This window comes from Chlorocebus sabaeus, chromosome 11, assembly GCF_047675955.1.
Source record: "Chlorocebus sabaeus isolate Y175 chromosome 11, mChlSab1.0.hap1, whole genome shotgun sequence".
Classification (NCBI taxonomy): Eukaryota; Metazoa; Chordata; class Mammalia; order Primates; family Cercopithecidae; genus Chlorocebus; species Chlorocebus sabaeus.
This window is the reverse complement of record NC_132914.1, coordinates 9,637,764-9,649,215: the sequence shown is the minus strand read 5'-3', so window position 1 is coordinate 9,649,215 and position 11,452 is coordinate 9,637,764.

Here is an 11,452-nt window from a genome sequence, read left to right as displayed (position 1 = left end):
AAGAAACGTTTCTGGAGCTGCTTTATAAGAAATGAAAACTTTCCAAGGACCCCTTTTTCTCTCTATCTGCTTACAATCATTTCTTAGTAACTCCTAACACAATAGGTAGACAAAACTCTGCATTTTTTTTGCATTGTGGTACTTGATCTTTTCAGCTTTTGGAGGCACCAGAAATAACTTTCCATTATAAGAGAATTTGACCTTTGGTATTTATAATGACTAAGAAATGGGCTGATTACAGAGCAGGCTGATTGGCTTTGGGTTACTCCACAGCCCTGGGGAAATATCCTTATAATTAGGTACATTGGAGGCATTACAGTCTCACCCCTTAATGTTTCCTTCTTTTTCTGGTCCCAGGGTTCAATGTAAAAATGAGATTTTTTAATTTTGCTGGGTCTGTGTTTTGCCTCCCAGCTATGGCTGCTTCTGCTTTTCTTTCTTTTTTTTTTTCTGAGACAGGATGCTCTGTTGCCAGGATGGAGTGCAGTGGCGTGATCTTGGCTCACTGCAACCTCTGCCTCCCAGTTCAAGTGATTCTCCTGCCTCAGCCTCCTGAGTAGCTGGGATTACAGATGCGCGCCACCATGCCTGGCTAATTTTGTGTATTTCTTAGTAGAGACAGGGTTTCACCATGTTAGCCAGGATGGTCTCTAACTCCTGACCTCGTGATCCACCCGGCTTGGCCTCCCAAACTGGGATTACAGGCTTGAGCCATCATGCCTGGCCTCACATATTTAAATATTAGGTCCTAAAGACTGCATGCTGTCTTTCCCACATTTACTGAAGGGCTCCACCCTGAAACCAAGAATCTAATTAAGAAACAAGACTAAGTTAAAAAGCCAAAATACAACGTTGTAGCATTAGCTGGCTACCCTAAAGAGAAATTTATGTCTTTAAGGAAATCTCCTCTTATAAGGGTGTTTACCTGTGTACATTAGGAACTCTTACCATTGTTTTAAATTTACAAATATGCTTTTGTTCAAGGTAATTTTTGTCAGGCCTCTGAGCCCAAGCTAAGTCATTGCATCCCCTGTGACCTGCACATATATGCCCCGATGGCCTGAAGTAACGGAAGAATCACATAAGAAGTGAAAATGGACTGTTCCTGCCTTAACTGATGACATTCCACCACTAAAGAACTGAAAATGGCCGGTCCTTGCCTAAAGTGATGACATTACCTTGTGAAATTCCTTTTCCTGGCTCATCCTGGCTCAAAAAGCTCCCCCACTGAGCACCTTGTGACCCCAACTCCTGCCCGCCAGAGAACAACCTCCCTTTGACTGTAATTTTCCTTTACCTACCCAAATCTTATGAAACAGCCCCACCCCTATCTTCCTTTGCTGACTCTCTTTTCAGACTCAGCCCACCTGCACCCAGGTGATTAAAAAGATTTATTGTTCACACAAAGCCTGTTTGGTGGTCTGTTCACATGGACGCACATGACACTTTTTTTCGTTGTCTTGATCGAACTTTTACTTACAGCATTTTTTTCCCCTTGGTTTGAACAAATGATGACGCAGTACTTAGGTTTAATTTCTAAGCCCTGTGATTTTCTTTTTTTTTTTGGAAACGAAGTCTCGCCCTGTTGCCCAGACTGGAGTGCAGTGGCGCTATCTCAGCTCACTGCAAGCTCTGCCTCCCAGGTTCACACTAATCTCCTGTCTCAGCTTCCCGAGTAGCTGGGACTACAGTCGCCCGCCACCATGCCCGGCTAATTTTTGTATTTTTGGTAGAGACGGGGTTTCCTTTTTTTTTTTTTTTTTTTTTTTGAGACGGAGTCTCGCTCTGTCGCCCAGGCTGGAGTGCGGTGGCGCGATCTCGACTCACTGCAAGCTCCGCCTCCCGGGCTTACGCCATTCTCCTGCCTCAGCCTCCCAAGTAGCTGGGACCACAGGTGCCCGCCACCTCACCTGGCTTGTGTTTTGTATTTTTTAGTAGAGACGGGGTTTCACCGTGTTCGCCAGGATGGTCTCGATCTCCTGACCTCGTGATCCGCCAGTCTCGGCCTCCCAAAGTGCTGGGATTACAGGCTTGAGCCCCCGCGTCCGGCCAGCCCTGTGATTTTCAAATACAAATTCTCTATCTTGTTTTACCAAAGTTGTCCCTTTAGAAATGCCAATTTAAGGTTGCCTAGCCAACAATTGCCTAGGGCAATGAGGCAGGTAATTGAAAGAAATTGATAGTCTAAAATGGGAGAGAAGAACTTAAAACACTGGCGACTAATGAACTTATAAATTTATAAGATCTGCTTCTATGTCTATATGTCTATGTGTTTATACATATCATTTGAATATGATGTTTTACTGCCAAAATATATAAAATAACTCTAACTAATTGGCTTTAAAATAATAAGCACTTAAATTAAATATTGTAACAGAAAAATAAAAATTTTAACTCAAATGACTTTTAGTTTATACGACTTTACTAAACTTTAGTAAATAGATAATTTGCAAATTTTTGATAAAATAAACAGAATGTCTTCCATTGAATTTAGACCTTTCATTTGAATTATTCCAGCAGATCAGATATTGTCTCTGCTAGATGCTTTAAGGTATCAAACTTTGCTTCTGTTTCCCTATACATTTAGGTGTTTACATATAAGCCACTGTGGGCCATGAGGAAGCTTCCCTTCAGGCATTGTCTTTTGTCCTGAGCTTTGCTCCTCATACATAATTAAAATGTCTAAACTTCTAGGTTTTTCACTAAAAATAAGAATTACTATGAGTTAACTTTATAATATACGTACATAAAGCTAATGGATGTAAAACATTTCTGTATACAAAGTGTATAAGGAAAGCAAGATGTGTTTGGTAAACAGAAGGGTTATGAGAAGGCATGGAAATAGAGTTTTTGCTAAAGGGAAAGTAATTTTGTCTAGTTTAGAAGTTTTAAGGTTGGATTTCTTTATAAGAGTTTATTAAAATTAGCTTTAGTGTTAATAATACACTATACATGGGTAAAATTTGGTTTTCTCTTTTTGTCACGCGCGTCCGTGTGACGAGACCACCAAACAGGCTTTGTGTGAGCAATAAGGCTATTTATTCCACCTGGGTGCAGGTGGGCTGAGTCCTAAAAGAGTCAGGGAAGGGAGATGGGGTGGGGCTGTTTTACAGGATTTGGGTGGGTAATGGAAAATTACAGTCAAAAGGGGTTGTTCTTTGCGGGCAGTGGTGGGGGTCACAAGGTACTCAGTGGGGAAGCTTCTGAGTTAGGATAAGGAATTTCACAAGGTTAATCGCTCAGTTAAGATGGGGCAGGAACAAATCACAATGGTGGAAAGTCATCAGTTAAGGCAGGAACCGACCATTTTCACTTCTTCTGTGATTCTTAGTAGCTTCAGGTCATCTCCATGTATACGTGCAGGTCACAGGGGATATGATGGCTTAGCTTGGGCTCAGAGGCCTGACACTTTTAAACAAGATTTGTGTGTAATATTCAGAGAAAATAAAATATTTTTGTTTACCTTTTGAGTAAACTGAAAAAAAAAAACAGTAAAGGGAGAGAAGACAGATTCAGTTGACTTCATGCCATCTTTATTAGCCTTTATTGTTTGGGAAAGATATACTTCTATTATAGAGTAAGGGTTTTTGCTTTTTAAAATCTTTGAATTATCATTTCGGCTAAATGGATGACTTACTTTACAGAGATCTGTGATCTTATTTTGTCATATCAAGCATTTTAATGTTTGCTATTTGACAAACTTTCCAAAATCAAAATTTCAAGTTCTAAATTCAGTCTTTTTGACTTTATTAACTTTTTTAGATATTAGGTTCCCTGAAGTCTGAAAAAAGGACATATTCGGATTATTTGCTATGTTAAAAATCATAAAGAAAGCATTGTCAAATGTGCAGCAATGTTTTTCTTTCTTTGGGTTCTATTTATAGAAATGTTATTAATATGTGTTTTATTATTGTATGAAGCTTCTATAATTCTGACATGTCTTAATACATGTTATAAGTAATAATTATTACGTTAAATTATTGTATGCCACAGAAATAAAAAAATTAATCAGTTATGTCTTTAACTGTTACTCTCCTAAGACTGTCATCCACAGATATTGTTTTATTTTGATTTTTCTCAAAAAACAGTTTACAATCTGCTATAGTCCAAAATTTCCTTCCTTAATAAAATTAATTGAAAGGATGTTGACAAGTAGTCCTGAACGCAGGTTTCTGATAACTTTGGAAATCATACCATTGGACTACACAAATGAACAAACAAACAAACACACAAACAAAAAATATCTTCCAAGATTGTAAAAGGCTGATGGTGTTCATGAGAATTGCTATCCTAATATCAAGCAGAATAAGAACTCTGGAGCCTTGTACCTTGTCTACACAATTCCTTCACAGGATTCCTCATCTGTGATAAGTGAAAAAATGTTGCTTTCTGACAGGCCCAGGAACCCCACGTTATCTTGAGACTTCATGAAGAGAGAAATTCACTCAATCCCTACAGGGATCTTGCAGACATAGGAATCCTTGGCTAGGCTCAAAAGGCTTTATAACCTGAGATTTCTTATGATAAAAAAGGTTTCAGCAAAGCCATTTTAAAAGGATCCTATAGGATAAATAATTATTCTTGGAGCACCTTATGCAAATAATCAGGCAAAGTAAAATGAGGCTAAAATGTATTTTGCAAATAAATTGGTCTTATATGATGTTGTCTTTGATAACAATGGGGGACTGGAGAGAGAAAAAAATATGTTTCAAAAGAAACTATAGTACACCTGTTACTAGATTCTAGCATTGTCCCTTGTTTTTCAGTTTTTATTATTTGTCTACAGTTTAACTAGACTGGATCCTGAATACTATCTACAAGTCTGCAAAGTAATGTTTCCAAAAATTTATTTTCTCCCTTTTTCTGACTTGGAATCACTAGAAATTATAACTGCTTTTCTTTTCTTTTTTTTCTTTTTTTTTTTTTTTGAGACGGAGTCTCGTTCTGTCGCCCAAGCTGGAGTGCAGTGGCCGGTTCTCAGCCCACTGCAAGCTCCGCCTCCCGGGTTCACGCCATTCTCCTGCCTCAGCCTCCCGAGTAGCTGGGACTACAGGGGCTCGCCACCTCGCCCGGCTAGTTTTTTGTATTTTTTAGTAGAGACGGGGTTTCACCGTGTTAGCCAGGATGAAAGCCCTGTAAACTGAAGCTAGACAACTTATTTATATGTATAAATGCACAAACACATATATACACACACACCCCCCATATTCATGCCTGCTTCCTGATGTATGGACATCTCGGTACTGTAGCCTGCATCAGTTAACCAAGATTGCTTTCCCTTTTATTGCGATAATCTGGCTTTGGTCCCCCTCTTTTTCCCTCCTTTTACTCCATGACCTCCTAGAATGAGCCTTCCTAAAAATGTGGGACCTATACTTCTAGGAATAAAGCATCATATTGACAAGGGATCAGATCAAGTCTGTGACCAGAAACTCATTTTCTTTTACAATACTTTCCCCAAAATATTTTGAGCAATAGGGGGGATATGTAAAAGAAAAATAAAATCTCAGAACCCCAAACCCACTATGCAAAAGGGAAAGTTAGGGTTGGTAACAAGGTCATGCAAAAACTGATTTCTTTTTGTGACCAAAGAGATGCAATTTCACATGCTTACTTTATATTATGTAAAATGTAAATTTACAGAGTACAATCCGAATGCATAATTGACTGTTTCTCCACTCCTTCTTTTTACATGTAAAATGTAGATTCAGTGAGTGTGAATCAAAGCCTCATAAGAATCAAAGCCTCAAGAACCACTTGCCTTGTGGTTACACAAGAATGTAACCACTTTCCAAAGAAGGTTTTGAAAATATTAATATTTAAAGACAAAAGAGTGAGCAGAGCTTTTCTTTTCTTTCCTCTTTCTCTTCCTGCTCACTCTCTTGTCTTTAAATATTGAAGTCCTCAAAACATTCTTTGGAAAAAGTGCAAATCTCAGACTGTAACTTGCTTTTTTTTTTTTTCCCCTTGTGTGCATCCTCAACCTTGGCAAAATAAACCCTAAAACGATTGAGAATTTTCTCAGTCATTTTTGGTTTTGGTTTACAATTTACAATCTTCTGTTTAGTTCAGCTCATTATTCAAAGTAGATACAAAAATCTCCAACTATTTTCCCCTTTAATTCTGTTTTTGCTTTATACATTTTGGGGTGTATTTTTAGATGTACATAGGTTTAAGATAGTCATGTTTTTATGACAGATTAGCCTTTTCATCATTGCAAAACAATTTCTAGAAATAATTTTTATCTTGAAGCCTATTTTATCTTTCCATAACTGTATTCATGGTCTACCTTTTTTATTCTTTTATTTTCTAACTATTTGTGTATTTTAAACCTTGATGTGTCTCTTGTATACAGCACTTAGTTGGATCCTGTTTTGTGTCCGTTTTTCTAATATCTGCTTTTTTTTTCCCCCCCAGAAGCACTGTTTCACTTTATCTCCCATGCTGGGGTGCAGTGGCATGATCATAGCTCACTGTGGCCTTGAACTCCTGGGCTCAAGTGATCCTCCTGTCTAATTCTACAGATGTGCACCACCACCCCTGGCTAATTTTTAAACAAAGGTTTTTGTAGAGATGGATTTCACCATGTTGTCCAGACTGGTCTCCTGGCCTCATGTGATTCTTTCACCTCAACCTCCGAAGTGCTAAGATTACAGGCATGAGCCAGTGCTCCCAACCTCAACCAATATCTACCTTTAGATCACGGTGTTGAATCCATCTAAATTTAATGTAGTAACTGATTTGTTAGAGTTTGAATCTGACTTTTGTTGTTTTCTGTATGTCTTATGTCTTCTTATTTCTTTATCGTTCCATTACTATATTCTTTTGTGTTAAATAGATATTTTCTCCAAGTTAACTATATTGTTTCATTTTAATACATTTTCTCAGCTATTTCTTTAGTGGTTTTTCTAGGGGATTACAATTAACATTCTAATTCATAACAATCTAGGTGAGATTAATACAATCTTAATTTTAATAGTATCTCCAAACTTTACTCTTGGATAGCTCTGGACCCTCCGTCTTTCTTTATTGTTGCCATACAAATTATAGCTGTATATATTAGATATCTATACAAGTCTATAAAGTGTGCATCTGTACACATTTATAATTATTGCTTCATGCAATTTCAGTTTAAGTTAGCAGAAAAATAGTTATTAAACAAAAATATATGAATACTGTCTTTTGTATTTATTCATATAGTTACCTTTACCAATGATCTCTATGTTTTCATGTGGATTCAAGTTACTGCCTAGTTGTCCTTTTATTTCAGTCTGGAGGACTCTCTATAGCATTTATTGTAAGACAAATCTGCTAATAACGAATCCTTTTGGTTTATATTTAACTTGGATTGTTAATCCTGGTAGCGGGATTGCTAGATCAATTGGCAGGTCTACTTTAATTCTTTGAGAAATCTCTGTACTATTCTCCATAGAGTTTGTATTTACATTTTTACCAGGAGTGTATAAGTGTTTCCTTTGTAGCACATCCATGTCAGCATCTAGAGTTTTTCAATTTTGTAATTATGGCCATTCTTGCTTTGTGGTTTTAATTTGCATTTCCCTCACTATTAGCGATATTGAGCATTTTTCATGTTTGTTGGCCATTTGTATATCTTCTTTTGAAAAGTGTCTATTTATACAATTTGATCACTTTTTGATGGGATTGTTTATTTCTTCTTGCTGATTTGTTTGAGTTCTTTGTAGACTCTGGATATTAGTCTTTTGTTAGATGAATAGTTTGCAAATATTTTCCCCAATTTTGTGGGTTATCTGTTTACTCTGATGATTATTTCTTTCGCTGTGCCAAAGCTTTTTCATTTAATTAGGTCCCATTTATTTATTTTTGTTTTTGTTGCCTTTTCTTTTGGAGTATTAATCATAAGTTCTTTGCCTAACCCAAAGTTCAGAAGAGTTTTTTTTTTTTTTTTTTTTTTTAGGTTTTCTTCTAGAATTTTTATAGCATTGAGTCTCAGATTTAAGTCTTTAATCCATCTTGAGTTGATTTTTGTATATAGTGAGGCATAGGGATACAGTTTCTTTCTTCTACAAGTGACTGTCCAGTTTTTCCAGCACCATTTATTGAATTATTTTCCCAATCTATTTATATTTTGTCGAAGGTCAGTTGGTTATAAGTATTTGGCTTAATTTCTGGGTTATCTATCTATCCTGTTCCGTTGGTTTATGTATTTAATTTTATACCAGTATCATGCTGTTTTGTCTATGATAGCCTTAGTAGTATAATTTGAAGTCAAGTAATGTGATACCTCCATATTTGTTCTTTTTACTTAGGATTGCTTTGGCTATTCAGGCTCTTTTTTTGGTTCCATATGAATTTTAGAATTGTTTTCTGTAATTCTGTGAAAAATGATGTTAGTATTTTCATGGGAATTGCACTGAATCAGTAGATTGCTTTGGGCAGTGTGGTCATTTTCATGATATTGATGATCATATTATTATAGGAATTATTAAGAAATTATTTTAGGCAGATAGGATAAGTGGTCCTTGGCAAGGTTTTTTTCTTTAAATAAAAGCAGCTCCAGAAACGTTTCTCGTTTAGCAAAAAAACGGCTTGAAGGGTCAGGCCAGCAAGCTTTGATATGCAAATACTGGCTATTAGAAGCTGGATCCATCCAATATGGCAAGTCCCACCTTCTTCTCCTTGTCACCACATGTGCCAATCATCATGGCCAACCCCAGAGGTCTCCACTGTGCAGAAAATCATGGCGGCCTGCATTTGCATATTGAAAGACTAGGGTGAGAGAGCCAGTTTTTTTGCAGGCTACGTGAATGACATACCAAGTCAGACCAATCCCCTGGGCCCTATACAAATCAGACACCTCCTCCTCCAGCCTCCTAATAAAACAGACTGTTTTCCACCACACTTGGGGTTTCCTCTCTCTGCTTGGAGCCACCCCCACCCCTCCCTGACTCCCTATCTCTGTACCTGGGAGCTGCTTCTTTCTTTCTTGCCTGTTAAATTCTCTCCTCCTTAAAACCACTCCACATGTGTCCATGTTGTTTTACCTAAATTGGCGTGAGACAAAGGACTCTGGTGTTCCTCCATTCATTGGAGCCACGTCAATATTTTGTATCATTTCAATGCACTACTATAGGCAGCCCATCCCTCAAGTTTCCCTCTTAAGTTTTTTGGTCAGCTTTTCCTTTGTCCCAGCTGTTATTCCATATTAAGCAGCTACAATGTACAATAGGTGCTGAGCTGATTGTTTTTGTCAAATACCCCTAGGGAAAAAGCCATTTGCACTGAGCAAGCTCTGTTTCAGATCAAATAAAGTCGTAGGTAGGAATTTCCAAGATAATGTTGGATAGTTTAAATAATGACAGGACTCTGAGAATAATTTTTGGGGACTTCTAAACCCTTTATGTCCGAGATAATGTTGGATAGTTTAAATAATGACAGGACTCTGAGAATAATTTTTGGGGACTTCTAAACACTTTATGCCTCCTCTGAGCACCCCCCCACCCCTGCCCGCCAGAGGACAACCCCTTTGACTGTAATTTTTCTTTACCTACCCAAATCCTATAAAACAACCCCACCACTGTCTCCCTTCGCTGACTCTTTTCAGACTCAACCCGCCTGCACCCAGGTGATTAAAAAGCTTTATTGCTCACACAAAGCCTGTTTGGTGGTCTCTTCACAAGGACATGGCGTGAAAAATCATAAGGAATGTTTTGACTCTCTGATAAACATACGGAAATGAACATTTTGTAGGAAACCGTAAACATGAGTCATACAAATAAAAAGCAAACTAGTTCTATTTACTGTCGTCAGAGTATGTAGGTTGATATTTTATTGCATTGGAAGCTTCATCTGCCATTTTTACAGTAATCGTTTCAACCGGCAGAATGGCATATTCTGACTGAAAACCTCCCAGGACCATATTGTATAGGCAGATGATTTTTTCCAAAGACATAGAAAGGAAAGTGCTGTAAAGACAAAATGTATAACTCTGACTATAGTGGCTAAGGCTGTGTATCTATGTTTTCTACATTGACCACATGGTTGGTTTGAGTCATAGGTGTACTGAGTCAAATGCAATTGAATGATAAAATCAAGGAGCACTTTGTATCCAGAAGTACAGCAGAACATATCAAATACTAAACTGATGCTTAAAATAGGAAATATCTTTGTTTATCCAGATGTTAATACCAAAAAGTACTGTTGCCCCATGCTTCACGATGAATATCCGGAAAGTAAGAACCATGGGAGATAAAAAATGAATACCATAGTCTCTGACCTGTGTGTCTGCAGTTGAATTTTATATATATAAGCCTTATAAATAAAATGTTTTACCTGCAAACAAAGTGATTGTAAAATAATACGATTACACAATAATTACACAAGGTGATAAAAGGAAAAATTCTAATAAGGTGGCTAAGGAGCCGTATGATAAGCCAGTTGTAGGAAATATACTTCTCAATCTTGCTTTGGATGTTGGAACGGTTTTTAAGTGTCCTGGTTTTAGGAAAACTCACCTTCTACCTTTCTTCAAAACTTCAGAATTCATTTGCAACCAAATAAGGATGTAACTCCGACGCATCTGTTTCCTATACACGTTTCTCTTCATTTCACCACAGAACTGTGTAATTTATAGGAAGTCAATTTAACTTCTTTTCTTAGAAACAAGAAGTTACAAATTTCAAGGGTATTTTTGGAGGTATTGGCGGTTTACAATTTCATTCAAGGTTATCGTCATAGTTTGTTACACTTATTAGCATAAGAAAAGCCTAATACAAAATATGTCAAACTAGCAAATAAATGAATTAATTTAAAAGAAGATAAAATGAGAACATTAATAAGAAGAATACATATAGAACCCAATCTACCTTAAATTTCAGTGAAGCAACAAATTGTTTTTCTTAAAATATCTGTGTCTATATGAGGACTAAGTGGGCTGGGATTGTAAAATCCTGTTAGTAACAGTCGAATCACCTTTGTATGATGACAACGATGAAATTACTGTCTCTTGTCACAGCTGTGTGATTTGACCAATATCATTTGGCTTATATAATTCCCCAGCAATTAAATCCACTGTCTTGATTACACTATACCTGCATCTGAATAGGTCTGTTAAGGTGGGAAAACAACAAAATCATGCTGAAATGTCTCATTTAAAAAATATATCCACTTGAAACAGGCTTTTGTAGTTAGAACTCCACCTTAAATTATTCCTGTCAAGACCACCAATGACCTTCATTTTACAAAATAAATGACTGTTTCTCTTGTTTTCATCTTGATTTCCATTTCTTTCTCTTTCTCTTTCTCTCTCTCTCTTTCAGTTTAGCTCGCATGAAACTTCTTCTATGTCACTAGTCATTTCTCTGAAGAATCCTTTTTCACCCCTTTGTTTTCTTCTACTTACTCTACACAAGCTTCCTAGATTATCTCATCTAGTCCACAGCATTAACGCCTTCCATATTCTTACAACCTGTTT